The sequence below is a fragment of the Schistocerca piceifrons genome, chromosome 2 (assembly GCF_021461385.2).
Source record: "Schistocerca piceifrons isolate TAMUIC-IGC-003096 chromosome 2, iqSchPice1.1, whole genome shotgun sequence".
Lineage (NCBI taxonomy): Eukaryota > Metazoa > Arthropoda > Insecta > Orthoptera > Acrididae > Schistocerca > Schistocerca piceifrons.
Window position 1 is genome coordinate 340,731,869 of NC_060139.1, and position 13,241 is coordinate 340,745,109.

The following is a 13,241-nucleotide window of genomic DNA, read 5'->3' on the forward strand; positions in this document are numbered from 1 at the left end:
TAGTGTGGTTAGATGAAACTTGGGTCAATGTCAGCCATTCTTTACGTAGAGGCTGGAATGATGGAACGCCCGAGGGGACAATGGCAGTGCCTGTTGGCAAAGGAGGGCTTATTATTGTCTTACATGCAGGAACATCGAAAGGTTTTGTGCCAAACTGCTTGAAAATGTTTCGTTCAAAAAAGACGGGAGATTACCATGAAGAAATGAACAGTGTAGTATTTCAAGAATGGTTCGAGACATCGCTTATGACGAATCTGACAAGTCCATCAGTGATTGTTATGGACAATGCGCCTTATCATTCCGTTGTTCACGATAAGGCACAAACCTTGGCAACAAAAAAAGACGATATCATTCAGTGGTTGAAACGGCGAAAAGTAGATTTCAGAGAAGATTTTAGGAAGGCGGAACTGCTCGAAATTGTGGCACAAAAGAAACCCCAATTTCCAACATATGTAATTGACGAGATTGCTAAAAGGCACGGGCATGAAATCGTTCGGCTTCCTCCATACCACTGTCACTTCAATGCAATTGAAGGAGTGTGGGCGCAGATAAAAAATTACATTGCTGCAAACAATAAAAAATTCACGATCTCTGAAGTGGAAACTCTCCTTCCAGCAGCTATCAATAAAGTGACAAGCGAGACGTGGGCTAAAATTGTGAACAGCACTGCAAGTGCCATCAGAGAGGCGGCCAAAACCGAAGGGGTTGTGGAAGAACGCATCGAAAATTTAATTATACATCTGGGAGAGAGCAGATACTTGTACTAAATAGCTCTTATCAGTTTTCGAGTTAATATATTTCAAAAAAAATGGTTCAAATGGCTCTGAGCACTATGGGACTCAACTGCTGAGGTCATTAGTCCCCTAGAACTTAGAACTAGTTAATCCTAACTAACCTAAGGACATCACACACATCCATGCCCGAGGCAGGATTCGAACCTGCGACCGTAGCGGTCTTGCGGTTCCAGACTGCAGCGCCTTTAACCGCACGGCCACTTCGGCCGGCTAATATATTTCAAGCATCAACTTTAAATAAATTCACGCGTACCAATACGACTTGTATTTTGTCTCGCTTTTATTTCTGCTGTTAGAGAATGCGTGAAGCAGACAGGGCGCCGCGTGCTGTGAGCTACGTTCGGCAACAGCGCCGTCTGCCCGCCGGAACTGTCAGTACCAATCACTCGTCTCTCGGACTATAGGCGGCGCTTGAGATGACATAAAGAGCGATGATCCTGAACGCTTGGTTACTCGAAACGAGTGATTTGCAGTGATGAATCACGGTATACCCTGTGGCAATCCGATGCAAGTCTTTGGGTTTGGAGAATACCTGGATAGCATTGTTTCCCATCATGTATAGTGGCAACAGCAAAGTACAGACGATGTTGTAGTATGGTGTCGTTTTTCGTGGTTATGGCGTGGTCGTCTTATTGTACGAGGGTGAGTCAAATGAAAACGTTAAATATTTTTTTAAATATTGTTTATTGCCCAGAAGTGGTACAAAGTTGTATCACTTTTCAACATAATCTCCCCCATGCTCAATGCAAGTCCTCCAGCGCTTACAAAGTGCATAAATTCCTTTAGAAAATAATTCTTTTGGTAGTCCGCGCAACCACTCGTGCACCGCGTGGGTACCTCTTCATCAGAACGGAACTTCTTTCCTCCCATTGCGTGTTTGAGTCGTCCAAACATATGGAAATCACTTGGGGCAAGGTCTGGTGAGTATGGTGTATGAGGAAGACACTCAAAATGCAGGTCTGTGATTGTTGCAACTGTTGTACGGGCAATGTGGGGCCTTGCATTGTCATGTTGCAAAAGGCCACCTGCTGACAGCAATCCACGTCGCTTTGATTTGATTGCAGGCCGCAGATGATTTTTTAGGAGATCTCTGTATGATGCACTGGTGATAGTGGTCCCTCTAGGCATGCAACGCTCCAAAATGACGCCTTTTTCGTCCCAAAAGAGATTCAGCATAACCTTCCCTGCTGATGGTTCTGTTCGAAACTTCTTTGGTTTTGGTGATGAGGAATGGCGCCATTATTTGCTCGCTCTCTTCGTTTCCGGTTGGTGAAAGTCCAAAATGGTTCAAATGGCTCTGAGCACTATGGGACTTAACATCTGGGGTCATCAGTCTCCTATACTTAGAACTACTTAAACCTAACTAACCTAAGGACATCACACACATCCATTCCCAAGGCAGTATTCGAACCTGCGACCGTAGCGGTCGCGAGGTTCCAGACTGAAGCGCCTAGAACCGCTCGGCTACTGCGACCGGCTTGGTGGAAGTGAACCCAGGTTTCGTCCCCAGTAACGATTCTTGCAAGGAAGCCATCACCTTCTCGTTCAAAGCGCCGAAGAAGTTCTTCACAAGCATCAACACGTCGTTCTCTCATTTCAGGAGTCAGCTGCCGTGGCACCCATCCTGCAGACTCTTTGTGAAAGTGGAGCACATCATGCACAATGCGGTGTGCTGACCCATGACTAATCTGTAAACATGCTGCAATGTCATTCAGTGTCACTCGGCGGATTCCCTTCACTATGGCTTCAACTGCTGCAATGTTCTGTGGAGTCACAACTCGTTGTGCCACTGACGTCACACCATTTGCGAACTTCCTACTCCATTCGTAGTCTTGCTGCTGTGACAAACGTGCATCACTGTACTGAATCTTCATTCGTCAATGAATTTCAATAGGTTTCACACCATCACTACGCAAAAACCGAACGCTGTTCTTCCTTAGTGCAAGTCGCAAGTGGGGCGCCCACCTTTATACTGATACTGCGACGGTATGTGTGCATCTGCGCCATGCTGCCACCTACAGGCCATTCTGTACGCTGTTTGTAGCGCGCTAACCAACTTACAGGATAACGGCGCGAAATTTCGATTTGTTATTACAAATTTAAGGTCTTCATTTGACTCAACCACGTACTTAAGAAAACGGGAAATATTAGAGGATATGAACACAGTTGGAATACCGCTCGAGCCCCCAGCGTCCGACATCACTATCTTCCCTGGTTTCGACTTTTGGGGAAGGATGGGCTGCCGGCCCAAGTGGCCGTGCGGTTAAAGGCGCTGCAGTCTGGAACCGCACGACCGCTACGGTCGCAGGTTCGAATCCTGCCTCGGGCATGGATGTTTGTGATGTCCTTAGGTTAGTTAGGTTTAACTAGTTCTAAGTTCTAGGGGACTAATGACCTCAGCAGTTGAGTCCCATAGTGCTCAGAGCCATTTGAACCATTTTTGAAGGATGGGCTGCCATCGCTCCACCGAAATTCAGACACCTCACTGGAAGTCTCCTCAGCAGACATCTAGCCGTCATACAGGCGAAGGGTGGACACATCACATATTAATATCTACTAACAAGTGTTCGGATTCCTTTGCACAGGCAGTCACAGCTAAACCTTTTTACGCATTAGAGTGTAAAAACACTTGCATCAAGTGATCGAATTTACTCAGAATTGTTTTTACTAAAATTGTGTTCTTCGCACAAAATACAACGACGAAGTTTACCGGCTTCGACAGCTAAAACAGTCATCAAAAGGACTAGAAAAACTTGAAATACGAAAATGTAATAACTTTTATCCCCCCCATGAACCATGGACCTTGCCGTTGGTGGGGAGGCTTGCGTGCCTCAGCGATACAGATAGCCGTACCGTAGGTACAACCACAACGGAGGGGTATCTGTTGAGAGGCCAGACAAACGTGTGGTTCCTGAAGAGGGGTAGCAGCCTTTTCAGTAGTTGCAAGGGCAACAGTCTGGATGATTGACTGATCTGGCCTTGTAACAATAACCAAAACGGCCTTGCTGTGCTGGTACTGCGAACGGCTGAAAGCAAGGGGAAACTACGGCCGTAATTTTTCCCGAGGGCATGCAGCTTTACTGTATGATTAAATGATGATGGCGTCCTCTTGGGTAAAATATTCCGGAGGTAAAATAGTCCCCCATTCGGATCTCCGGGCGGGGACTACTCAAGAGGATGTCGTTATCAGGAGAAAGAAAACTGGCGTTCTACGGATCGGAGCGTGGAATGTCAGATCCCTTAATCGGGCAGGTAGGTTAGAAAATTTAAAAAGGGAAATGGATAGGTTAAAGTTAGATATTGTGGGAATTAGTGAAGTTCGGTGGCAGGAGGAACAAGACCTTTGGTCAGGTGACTACAGGGTTATAAACACAAAGTCAAATAGGGGTAATGCAGGAGTAGGTTTAATAATGAATAGGAAAATAGAAATGTGGGTAAGCTTCTACAAACAGCATAGTGAACGCATTATTGTGGCCAAGATAGATACGAAGCCCACACCTACTACAGTAGTACAAGTTTATATGCCAACTAGCTCTGCAGATGACGAAGAAATTTAAGAAATGTATGATGAAATAAAAGAAATTATTCAGATAGTGAAGGGAGACGAAAATTTAATAGTCATGGGTGACTGGAATTCGAGTGTAGGAAAAGGGAGAGAAGGAAACGTAGTAGGTGAATATGGATTGGGGCTAAGAAATGAAAGAGGAAGCCGCCTGATAGAATTTTGCACAGAGCACAACTTAATCATAGCTAACACTTGGTTTAAGAATCATGATAGAAGGTTGTATACATGAAAGAACCCTGGAGATACTAAAAGGTATCAGATAGATTATATAATGGTAAGACAGAGATTTAGGAACCAGGTTTTAAATTGTAAGACATTTCCAGGGGCAGATGTGGACCCTGACCACAATCTATTGGTTATGACCTGTAGATTAAAACTGAAGAAACTGCAAAAAGGTGGGAATTGAAGGAGATGGGACCTGGATAAACTGAAAGAACCAGAGGTTGTACAGAGTTTCAGGGAGAGCATAAGGGAACAATTGAAAGGAATGGGGGAAAGAAATACAGTAGATGAAGAATGGGTAGCTCTGAGGGATGAAGTAGTGAAGGCAGCAGACGATCAAGTAGGTAAAAAGAAGAGGGTTAGTAGAAATCCTTGGGTAACAGAAGAAATATTGAATTTAAGTGATGAAAGGAGAAAATATAAAAATGCAGTAAATGAAGCAGGCAAAAAGGAATACAAACGTCTCAAAAATGAGATCGACAGGAAGTGCAAAATGGCTAAGCAGGGATGGCTAGAGGACAAATGTAAGGATGTAGAGGCTTATCTCACTAGGGGTAAGATAGATACTGCCTACAGGAAAATTAAAGAGACCTTTGGAGAGAAGAGAACCACTTGTATGAATATCAAGAACTCAGATGGAAACCCAGTTCTAAGCAAAGAAGGGAAAGCAGAAAGGTGGAAGGAGTATATAGAGAGTCTATACAAGGGCGATGCACTTGAGGACAATATTATGGAAATGGAAGAGGATGTAGATGAAGATGAAATGGGAGATACGATACTGCGTGAAGAGTTTGACAGAGCACTGAAGGACCTGAGTCGAAACAAGGCCCCCGGAGTAGAGAACATTCCATTGGAACTACTGACGGCCTTGGGAGAGCCAGTCCTGACAAAACTCTACCATCTGGTGAGCAAGATGTATGAAACAGGCGAAATACCCTCAGACTTCAAGAAGAATATAATAATTCCAATCCCAAAGAAAGCAGGTGTTGACAGATGTGAAAATTACCGAACAATCAGTTTAATAAGCCACAGCTGCAAAGTACTAACACGAATTCTTTACAGACGAATTGAAAAACTAGTAGAAGCCGACCTCGGGGAAGATCAGTTTGGATTTCGTAGAAATACTGGAACACGTGAGGCAATACTGACCTTACGACTTATCTTAGAAGAAAGATTAAGGAAAGGCAAACCTACGTTTCTAGCATTTGTAGACTTAGAGAAAGCTTTTGACAATGTTGACTGGAATACTCTTTTTCAAATTCTAAAGGTGGCAGGGGTAAAATACAGGGAGCGAAAGGCTATTTGCAACTTGTAGAGAAACCAGATGGCAGTTATAAGAGTTGAGGGACATGAAAGGGAAGCAGTGGTTGGGAAGGAAGTAAGACAGGGTTGTAGCCTCTCCCCGATGTTATTCAATCTCTATATTGAGCAAGCAGTAAAGGAAACAAAAGAAAAATTCGGAGTAGGTATTAAAATCCATGGAGAAGAAATAAAAACTTTGAGGTTCGCCGATGACATAGTAATTCTGTCAGAGACAGCAAAGGACTTGGAAGAGCAGTTGAACGGAATGGATGGTGTCTTGAAGGGAGGATATAAGATGAACATCAACAAAAGCAAAACGAGGATATTGGAATGTAGTCAAGTCGGGTGATGCTGAGGGTATTAGATTAGGAAATGAGACACTTAAAGTAGTAAAGGAGTTTTGCTATTTAGGGAGTAAAATAACTGATGATGGACGAAGTAGAGAGGATATAAAATGCAGACTGGCAATGGCAAGGAAAGCGTTTCTGAAGAAGAGAAATTTGTTAACATCGAGTATAGATTTAAATGTCAGGAAGTTATTTCTGAAAGTATTTGTATGGAGTGTAGCCATGTATGGAAGTGAAACATGGACGGTAAATAGTTTGGACGAGAAGAGAATAGAAGCTTTTGAAATGTTGTGCTACAGAAGAATGCTGAAGATTAGATGGGTAGATCACATAACTAACGAGGAAGTATTGAATAGGATTGTGGAGAAGAGAAGTTTGTGGCACAACTTGACCAGAAGAAGGGATCGGTTGGTAGGACATGTTCTGAGGCATCAAGGGATCACCAATTTAGTATTGGAGGGCAGCGTGGAAGGAAAAAATCATAGGGGGAGACCAAGAGATGAATACACTAAGCAGATTCAGAAGGATGTAGGTTGCAGTAGGTACTGGGAGATGAAGCTTGCACAGGATAGAGTAGCATGGAGAGCTGCATCAAACCAGTCTCAGGACTGAAGACCACAACAACAACAATAACTTTTATTTAACATAAAATTGAAAACTGCATGAAAATTAAAAATATTATAGTCATCTTGTTTGATGCAAGGTAGAGTGTACAGGAACGGTGTATGCATACCAGTCACGGAATATGAACTGTCGTTTCCGCTTTTGTGTGACTAAGAGGAATGGTGATAACTATTAATACAGGCCGAGAAAACATGCTCGGCTTAAGCTTGTCAATAGAATCAGATGAATACGAATTATAAATCTAAAAAAATAGATAATATTCAATATTCGTTAGCTTAGAAAAATTTAGAAAAAAATCAATTAACGACGTTTCATACGAACATGCTTACACGCGATTTTAATTTGAGGCTAGATATAATCATAATGAGAATAAAAATTACAATGTGTAAGTAAGTATGTAAGTAGAACTAAGTATGAATAGGAGGCACAAATTAAAGCGTGGCTGTTTCCTCGGGGTAGTCCGTATGCTGTCTGGGGAAAACGTGCGCCGGGAACACTAACAAGAAAACAAGAGCCCGCCTGAAGACTGCGTTCTCTGTCGGCTACACTAAAGCAGCTTACCACCGAGATTTGTTTCATATTGTGTCTTTTAAAATTCTTTCTGCGTGATTGCTTTTTGTGTACTTATTTACGCTTTGTGCTGTATTTGTTACGATAAATACAATTTTATTGAAAGGTATTTCCTTTTTTCTGTCTAGAAGCCCTCTTTTGGCTTGGTCTATTTTGGTCTGTTTTCAGATTAGACCGTTAATAACATGGGTTGCAAGACATGTACGAACAACTCAGAGCCACCCTATGCGAAGAAAGTTTTCCTCCCACATTAATTTATCAGTTACTTCAGCACATACACTAAGTGATCAAAAGTATCCGGACACCCACAAAAACATACGTTTTTCGTATTAGGTGCATTGTGCTCCCACCAACTGCCAGGTACTCCATATCAGCTACTTCAGTAGTCATCAAACATCGTGAGAGAGCAGAATGGAGCGCTCCGCGGAACTCACCGAATTGCAACGTGGTCAGGTGATTGGATGTCACTTGCATCATACGTCTGTACGCAAGATATCCACACTGATAAACATACCTAGGTCCACTGTTTCCGATGTGATAGAGAAAGCGGAAACGTGAAGAGACTCGTACAGCACAAAAGCGTACAACCCGACCTCGTCTGTTGACTGACAGAGACAGCCGACAGTTGAAGAGGATCGTAATGTGTAATAGGCAGACATCTTTCCAGACCATCACACAGGAATTGCAGACTGCATCAGGATCCACAGCAAGTACTATGACAGTTAGGTGGGAGGTGAGAAAATGTGGATTTTATGGTCGAGCACCTGCTCATCAGCCACACATCACGCCGGTAAATGCCAAACGACGCCTCGCTTTGTGTAGCGAGCATAGACATTTGACGATTGAACAGTGGAAAAATGTTGTGATGCGTGACAAATCACGGTACACAATTTGGCGATCCAACGGCAGGGTGTGGGTATGGTGAATGCCCGGTGAACATCATCTGCCAGCCTGTGTACTGCCAACAGTAAAATTTGGAGGTGATGGTGTTATGGTGTGGCCGTGTTTTTCGTGGACGGCGCTTGCATCCCTTGTTGTTTTGCGTAGCACTATCGCAGCACAGGCGTACACTGCTGTTTTAAGCACGTTCTTGCTTCCCACTGTTGAAGAGCAATTCGAGGATGGCGATTGCATCTTTCAACACGATCGAGTACCTGTTCATAATGCTCGGCCTGTGGAGGAGTGGTTGAAAATGGTTCAAATGTCTCTGAGCACTATGGGACAACATCTGTGGTCATCAGTCCCCTAGAACTTAGAACTACTTAAGCCTAACTAACCTAAGGACATCACACACATCCATGCCCGAGGCAGGATTCGAACCTGCGACCGTAGCGGTCGCGCGGTTCCAGATTGAAGTGCCTAGAAACGTTCAGCCACCGCTGTCAGAGACAATAACATCCCTGTAACGGACTGCCTGCACAGAGTCCTGACCCAAATCCTATAGAACGCCAGAGACAATAACATCCCTGTAACGGACTGCCTGCACAGAGTCCTGACCCAAATCCTATAGAACGCCTTTGTGATGTTTTGGAACGCCGACTTCGTGCCAGGCCTCACCGACCGACATCGATAGTTCTCCTCAGTGCAGCACTCCGTGAAGAATGGGCTGCCATTCCCCAATAAACCTTCCAGCACCTGATTGAACGTATGCCTACGACAGTGGAAGCTGTCACCAAGGCAAAGGGTGGGCGAATACCATATTGAATTCCTTCATTACCGATGGCGGGTGCCACGAACTTTTAAGTCATTTTCAGCCTGGTGGCCGGATTCTTTTGATCACATATTGTATCTTGACTTGTCGGCTCCAGCATATTGTCTGGGCATTTTCGGCCATACGTGGATTTTAAAGAGGGATCACATAGTGTAAAACTCATGTTAAGAAGTTTTCGAGTAATAGTTCTTGTTACTTTTGATTTACTTCTGCTGCTAAGTTTTAATAGTGGAAGCATTTTCGAAAAGCCAGGAGGCAGAAAATATAAAAATTGGAAAGCAACACACAGGCATAAAATCGAAGAGGCGGCTCTCCACGAATCGCAGTTGCAAAAAGTCCTAACGATCTGCAACTCGCCGTGGCCTGTGCTTATAGTAGTATCGATACAAAAAGTCCCGACAGCTGTCTCTTTCTTTCCTTGGTAAAAAAGAAATGATCGTATTTGTACAGAGACGCCGTTTGGGGTTGCTTTCTTCGTTTTCTTTTTTTTTTTTTTTTAATTTATTAATAGCTTTTTGGCTTCACACATACACTCAGCCTCAGAAGCATCAAACAAAAATTATCCGTTACATCCATTCAAATTAAATTTAATCAATGATCTAAGAAAATTAACAAATTTATTACATTAAAATACAAAAAATATTCTCTCTTCCTATATTCCTGTTTGACCCTCGGTTATAAAACAGTACAGGAGCTTATACACGTTAGTATCCGCTGACGCTAAAAGAGTTTGAGTGTTTTATAGCAAAACATTTTCAGAGGACACCAGCCACTGTATTAATTACGCAGTTTCTTGATATCTTCTTTCGCAGACGAAGAAACTGTTGTTAACATCTTCCTCACTGCCGCATTCAGATGAAAACATGTGGCCATGTTGAGGCGGTAGAGATGGGAACTGTTAGTATAAAATTTCTACTGTACCTGAAACTCTGGTATCAAGGACTTGATAGGAGATTAGGTACCGTCGCGACATATTATCTCTATTTAATTTCGTAAGACCGCTCTAGGTTTTCGTCGCATCGAGCCCTAATTATACTCCATGTCGTCTTATTTGACGTCTCTTCTGCGGCTTGTGCGTATTTGTGAGGTAGGTGAGGTGAAATGATTAAGACGACACAAATACTCAGGCCCGAACTAAGAAAGTACCCGACCGAGCTGACAGACGAACCCGGTACCACGTGACCTATAGGCAGCGACTAACTAGCAGACCACGGGATGCCCCTCACTGATCGCAAAGCGTTAACACCACCTGGCTAGACTGGCCATGCCACTAAGCGGCTGCAGCAGATCGATCTTTCAATTACTCAGCACAATTAATCATGTGTCAATATTCTATTAAAATAATATTTCAAGTGTGAATAACTGCTTTCGACTAATAAATGTATCGGCTTTCATGCTCCTATAAGTGCATAAAAGTCGGACTTGAAACTTTAACACTACGGTAAATTAGCTGCTATGTTGCGATTTCATTCCCGTAATTAAGAATATTTAACCTCGCTCGATTGTTGTTCACGAACGTATGCAAGAAGTGCACTCTGCGGAAGTGATTTCGTCAATTAATGAAGAATTAGCTCGTCGCATTCTGCGGTAATACCAACAGCGGCCGGCCGCGCTGGCCGAACGGTTCTAGGTGCTTCAGTCCGGAACCGCGCGACTGCTACGGTCGTAGGTTCGAATCCTTTCTCGGGTGTGGATGTGTTCGACGTCCTTAGGTTAGTTAGGTTTAAGTAGTTCTAAGTTCTAGGGGACTGATGACCTCAGATGTTAAGTCCCATAGTGCTCAGAGCCATTTGAACCAACAGCGCTTGAATGGAAACGAACCTAAAAGTTGTGCTTAATCCTTGTACTGCCACGACGCTAGAGATTGAGCAGCGGAACGGACCACGCGTGTGTATCACGTTAGCACCTGACTATACACAGTTTGGATTGAGACAAAAAAAGAAAGAAAGATGCAAGGCTAACAAACGAAGAGGAAACTGTGAAATAACGTTAAATGATTTAACTACGGGTTATTGGTGGAACTTTTCTTTTGCATTAACCAAACGAAACACTTTTTCGCCTGGTTTCACAAAACTTTATTATTTTTGACCACCTGGTTTTCGGGATGTAAGTCATTTTCCAGTACACAACTGTTTCCAAAGATGGCAATGAAGCAAAGACAAACTCGTGTCAACTTATCAATCACTTCTCTACTTGAACTATAATTGACACAGCTACATTTCTATTGTATTGTAGTTAGAGTAAATGCTATACTGACGAATATCATAATGTAGCACGATATAAATGTAACGGTATCAAAACAGACAAGAGAGATAACTTGTATCCCTTAAATCGAGAAGTTATATATTAAGAAGACGACATGTATTTATCTTTTCTTGGTTGCCATCTTTGGAATATTGCAAAATGGGCTTACAAACCGAAACACGGGTCGCACAAATACTTAAAGTTTTATGGAATTATGAAAACAGTGTTTTATTTCGTTAATATGGAACAGAACAGGAATATGGGACAGGGGCAAAACCAATATTTAAAAAAATCAACTATAGTTTCATTATATGAACAAACAATAAAGAATAAAGTTTTGTATCATCGGTAACGTACTCTGTAAAACATTCTTTAACTTGCATCACCTAATCTACGTTGTACTGTAAAGTTGTTTCTTTTTTTTTTTTTAATAAAAGTTGAAAAAAATTCTTATGGTATCGATGACTGGGAGATCCGGAAAGGCATGTTCAGGTGCTTAAGTGAGACAAATCAGCTCATTTCCGTCTCTAAGTATGAGTTGTGCCTGAAGCGTATCTGTTGTGATGTGTGCAGAGTAAAATTTAGCGTTACTTTCCTATTCTTGAGAAGAGAATAGCATGGATACTGTATAGTGCCAGGACGTAGCCTTCTCTTCTCTAACAACTCCAAGAGTGCTTTTCAGCCATATCAAATATCACGCAGTCTCACTCCTGATTTAAATTTACCGTGGTTTTCCTGAATTACTTCGTGCAAATGCCAGGATGGTTCCCATTATTAGGTCACAGGCAACTACCTGTTCCCTCCTTATCAAACTAGAGTTGAAAGTATATAAGTGGTTCTCTATAGGAATTACGTTTCTCGCTCTTCATCTGTATTAACATAATATTTCCAGTATCCTTGTACACTTGATCCACAGATGAATAAACCATCACCACCAGTACTAGCACTGCTGCTACTACATTAAAGTATGTCTCAATAGAAATTTACTTGAACAACTGAAATATTTTTATCTTAAATTTATCGTTATAAAACGCGATTACGTGTGCAAAACAGATATATACCAAAACTATTTTAATAAACTATTACTCTTCTTACAAAATTCCATAGACATTCTCGCGTATTTCTGGATTCTCCGTTTGTAAGTGTAAACACATGACTTCATTTAAGCACGCAGGAAATAGACATACAGTACATGCATAACATGTCGGTGTCCAATTCTCGTCTCCACGGCTTGACATGACATGACAGCCGCGCGGAGTGGCCGCGCGGTTAGAGGCGCCAAGTCACTGAATGCACAGCCACTCCCGCCGGAGGTCCGAGTCCTCCCTCGGGCATGGGTGTGTGTGTTGTTCTTAGCATAAGTTAGTTTAAGTAGTGTGTAAGTCTAGGGACCGATGACCTCAGCAGTTTGGTCCCTTAGGAATTCACACTCATCTGAACATTTTGACGTGACACGGAAATTTGTCCTGCTACAGTGGGTGTGACTCCCGTGCGTTGTGTCAGGTGACGCCATCTTGCTAGAACCACTTGTTTACGAAATCCCTTCCCAACAATTGAGATCATAGAAATTCGCTTATTATGATTCGATAACGTATGTTATCCACCATAAGAATCGCCTGCGTCATTCTCGAAAAACGTAAGGTTAAATCACACCATCCACAATATCTGAACCAGACTGTGTCTCGTCGTGCATACATTGCCTGTTGAAGCACTGCATGAAGATTCTCATTGCTCCAAATCTGTGCTTAGTAACGGGGCTGTCCAACTGGAAATACGCCCCAAGTCTGAAGAAGGCAGTAGTCACAAAAGCGTCATCGACATTTAGGTTTTCCTACACGCAGTCGGCGAATTCACGGCCCTGC